The sequence below is a fragment of the Corythoichthys intestinalis genome, chromosome 2 (assembly GCF_030265065.1).
Source record: "Corythoichthys intestinalis isolate RoL2023-P3 chromosome 2, ASM3026506v1, whole genome shotgun sequence".
Classification (NCBI taxonomy): domain Eukaryota; kingdom Metazoa; phylum Chordata; class Actinopteri; order Syngnathiformes; family Syngnathidae; genus Corythoichthys; species Corythoichthys intestinalis.
This window is the reverse complement of record NC_080396.1, coordinates 22,355,322-22,359,971: the sequence shown is the minus strand read 5'-3', so window position 1 is coordinate 22,359,971 and position 4,650 is coordinate 22,355,322.

Here is a 4,650-nt window from a genome sequence, read left to right as displayed (position 1 = left end):
GCTTGAGTTAAACATGCAAGTCACTGTCAGTGAAAGTGCTCTGCACACTAAAAACTTGCTGCCAACTCTCCCAGTCCAAATGGATTGGTGGTGTAGTACTACCAGTAGCAGCCATTAAGCAGGGCCGGCCCAGCCTATTCGCAGACTATGCAGCTGCTTAGGGCCCCTGACCACTAGGGGGGGCCCCAATCTGGCAATTGTTTAATTTATATTCTGTTTTGTTTACTACAGTTTGCTTTATTTGAATTTTGTGAGTTTTGATACTTGATTACAAGCTTAAAAAAGTAAAAATTCTTCCTTAACCTCTTTCTTTCCACTTTTAGAAAAAGGTTTGGTGCTATCTATTGTAAGTACTGACCATCATTTGGAGTGAGAAGTTTGAAGTATGCAGTGCAACAAAATCTGATTAATATACAAAATACGGACGTATGGGTTGGATTGCATGTTTGGGTTTCACAGTACACTGACGAAATGGTGCGCTAAAAATATGGACCCCTTTACATTATTTTGCTTAGGGCCCCCAAATGGCCTGGGCCGGCCCTGCCATTAAGTTAAATGAGTGCCCTACATATAAAGGGTTAGTTTGCCTCTCTAATGGTCATTAAATTTGCACTTATTTTTAAGTCCAACACTAATAATAAGTCAGCATTAGAAATTACCTGAATGCACATTCAATAATATACAGTGGGGAGAACAAGTATTACACTGCCGATTTTGCTGTTTTTCCCCATTTGCAGAGCATGTAGAGGTCTGTAATTTGTATCCTAAGTTCTCTTCAACTGTGAGGGACGGAATCTAATACAAAAAAACAGAAAATCACGTTGTATGATTTTTAAACAATAAATTTGCATTTAATTGCATGTAATAAGTATTTGATACATCACAAAAATCGAACTTAATATTTGGTACAGAAACCTTTGTTTGCTATTACAGATACCAAACGTTTCCTGTAGTCCTTGACAAGGTTTGCACACACTGCAGCAGGGATTTTGGCCCACTCCTCCATGCAGATCTTCTCCAGAGCCTTCAGGTTTCGGGGCTGCTGCCGGGCAACACGGACTTTCAGCTCCCTCCATAGATTTTCTATCGGGTTCAGATCTGGTGACTGGCTAGGCCACTCCAGGACCTTAAGATGCTTCTTACGGAGCCACTCTTTAGTTGCCTTGGCTGTGTGCTTTGGGTCGTTGTCATGCTGGAAGACCCAGCCACGACTCATCTTCAGGGCTCTCACTGAAGGAAGGAGGTTGTCAGCCAAGATCTGGCGATACATGGCCCCATCCACCCCCCCCTCAATACGGTGCAGTCGTCCTGTACCCTTGGCAGAGAAGCAGCCCCCAAAAATGTTTCCTCCTCCATGTTTCACGGTTGGGATGGTGTTCTTGGGGTTGTACTCATCCTTCTTTTTCCTCCAAACACGACGAGCCGAGTTTAGACCAAAAAGTTCAATTTTGGTCTCATCCGACCACATGACCTTCTCCCATTGCTCCTCTGGATCATCCAGATGGTCAGTGGCAAACTTCAGACGTGTCTGGACAATGCACTGGCTTCAGCAGCGGGACCTTGCGTGCGCTGTAGGATTTTAATCAATGACGGCGTAATGTGTTTCCGATGGTTTTCTTCCAGACTGTGGTTCCAGCTCTCTTCAGGTCATTGACCAGGTCCTGCCGTGTAGTTCTGGGCTGATCCCTCACCTTCCTCATGATCAGTGATGCCCCACGAGGTGAGATCTTGTATGGAGCCCCAGAACGAGGCAGATTGACCGTCAACTTGAACTTCTTCCATTTTCTAATAATCGCTCCAACAGTTGTTACCTTCTCACCAAGCTGCTTGCTTATTTTCCTGTAGCCCATCCCAGCCATGTGCAGGTCTATTATTTTATCCCTGATGTCCTTACACAGCTCTTTGGTCTTGGCCATTGTGGAGAGGTTGGAGTTTGTTTGTTTGAGCATGTGAACAGGTGTGTTTTATACAGGTAACAAGTTCAAACAGGTGCACTTACTTCCGGTAATGAGTGGAGAACAGGACGGGTTCTTAAAAAAGAACTAAGAGCCGAAATATTTGCTAGTTGGTAATGTATCAAATACTTATTTCATGCAGTTAAATACAAATTTATTATTTAAAAATCATACAATGTGATTTTCCTGATTTTTGTATTAGATTCCGTCCCTCACAGTTGAAGAGAACTTATGATACAAATTACAGACCTCTACATGGCTTGCAAGTGGGAAAACCAGCAAAATCGGCAGTGTATCAAATACTTGTTCTCCCCACTGTAATTGTACACTTATGTACATTTTTCCCAATTTTGGGTCGCCCACATTCAGAAAAAAAAATTGCAGCCTGATGACATGGCAAAAAATAAGTCAATTTACCCAAAGGAGTACGTGTGTATTCTAACACTTTTTTATTTTTTTAACGCGATAGACAAGTTTCATGGGCGGCGCCATCTTTGACATTTTCTGCTACAGACTCCTGGTTTGGACAGAATTAGACAGTTTTAAACTGCCAAATCAAACCAGAGGAGCCCACTGATTCTCCAAACATTGATTCAGCACGACTCAGGGACTTTCTGTGCTGTGCTTGGTTGTGTGAACTCCTGGAAGTGCCAATATATATGCTTGGAAGTGCAATGTTTTGAACAGCATCCAGCTTCAAAGCGTCAGTGTGCATCTACCTCGCCATTCGACCTAAATCGAAACCAGCAGCAGATTAAGGATTTGGCTCGCAGTTTTAACCCTAAAACATCCACCCAAAAGATTGCATGTTTGTTTTTAAATCTCTTCGTTGATTGTTTGAGGACAAAATTCTTAACAATCTGTGCAGCCTGGAGGGGTGTAGATTGATACGCCAGCCATTTGAGTGACCGAAATGAGGCGAAATTACAAATATACAGTTGCCAAATGCAGAAGGGCTGACACGGATTTTGTTACAATGAAATACTATAAGGTCATTTTGATCTAGTTAGGTTATAGTTATGGTATTGTGAGGTCATCGCACATGTACATATAAACACAAATAATATGCCATTCTTTTTTATTGCAAGGATTGATCGCAATAAAACTTTTGGACAACATTCAACTGGATGCTTCGGAGCTTTTCAGGTCCCTAAATGCAATTCCATCCACTGCCATTAAATCAGTAAAATAAACGATTTTGGTTGTTTCGACCTTAGGTATTTTTTCATGTTGTCCTCCCATGTCGTGATGATGGCAGGTGGATGTGGCATTTCCAGATGGTCTTTTTTGAGGGATTTTGATGAGTAATGCCACTCCACTACCACTGTTGTTTTGGTTAGAAAAAGTGTAAAACGGAAGTCGCGAGCAGAAATGCGGTAGTAAAGCAGAAGTGCCTCGAAAACTTAGCCCATTCAAATCTGGGAAATGGTTTGAGAGTAAGTCTATTAACACTAGTGAATGGTCAAAATGTTTGACAAATGAGAAACACCCCCCATTTCTTTACTCTTTGTGTAAACAAGCCAGGCTGTGGAATTACCACCCACTGTATATGTACAGTATTATTCTTTAGACAAGTGAAAAGAATGAGGTTATATGTAAAGATTCCAGCAAAAGCCCCTCCCCAATGAGGGTACGATTACCACAGGTGACTTTGGCAATTAGAACGGGTGTTCCAGGTGCAATTTGTTACTTACAGAGTACTCCTACAGTTGTGGTCAAAAGTTTACATACACTTGTGAAGAACATAATGTCATGGCTCTCTTGAGTTTCCAGTTGTTTCTACAACTCTGATTTTTCTCTGATAGATTGGAACAGATACTTCTTTGTCACAAAAAACATTCATGAAGTTTGGTTCTTTTATGACTTTATTATGGGTGAACAGAAAAAAGTGATCAAATCTGCTGGGTCAAAAATATACATACAGCAGCGCTAATATTTGGTAACATGTCCCTTGGCCATTTTCACTTCAATTAGGCGCTTTTGGTAGCCATCCGCAAGCTTCTGGCAAGCTTCTGGTTGAATCTTTGACCACTCCTCTTGACAGAATTGGTGCAGTTCAGTTAAATTTGATGGCTTTCTGACATGGACTTGTTTCTTCAGCATTGTCCACAAGTTCTCAATGGGGTTTAAGTCAGGACTTTGGGAAGGCCATTCGAAAACCTTAATTCTAGCCTGATTTAGCCATTCCATTACCACTTTTGATGTGCATTTGGGGTCATTGTCCTGTTGGAACACCCAACTGCGCCCAAGACCCAATCTTCGGGCTGATGACGTTAGGTTATCTTGAAGAATTTGAAGGTAATCCTCCTTCTTCATTATCCTATTTACTCTCTGTAAAGCACCAGTTCCATTGGCAGCAAAACAGCCCCACAGCATAATACTACCACCACCGTGCTTGACGGTTGGCATGGTGTACTTGGGGTTAAAGGCCTCACCTTTTCTCCTCCAGACATATTGCGTGGCATTGTGGCCAAACAGCTCGATTTTTGTTTCGTCTGACCACAGAACTTTCCTCCAGAAGGTCTTATCTTTGTCCATGTGATCAGCAGCAAACTTCAGTCGAGCCTTAAGGTGCCGCTTTTGGAGCAAGGGCTTCCTTCTTGCACGGCAGCCTCTCAGTCCATGGAGATGCAAAACACGCTTGACTGTGGACACTGACACCTGTGTTCCAGCAGCTTCTAATTCTTAACAGATC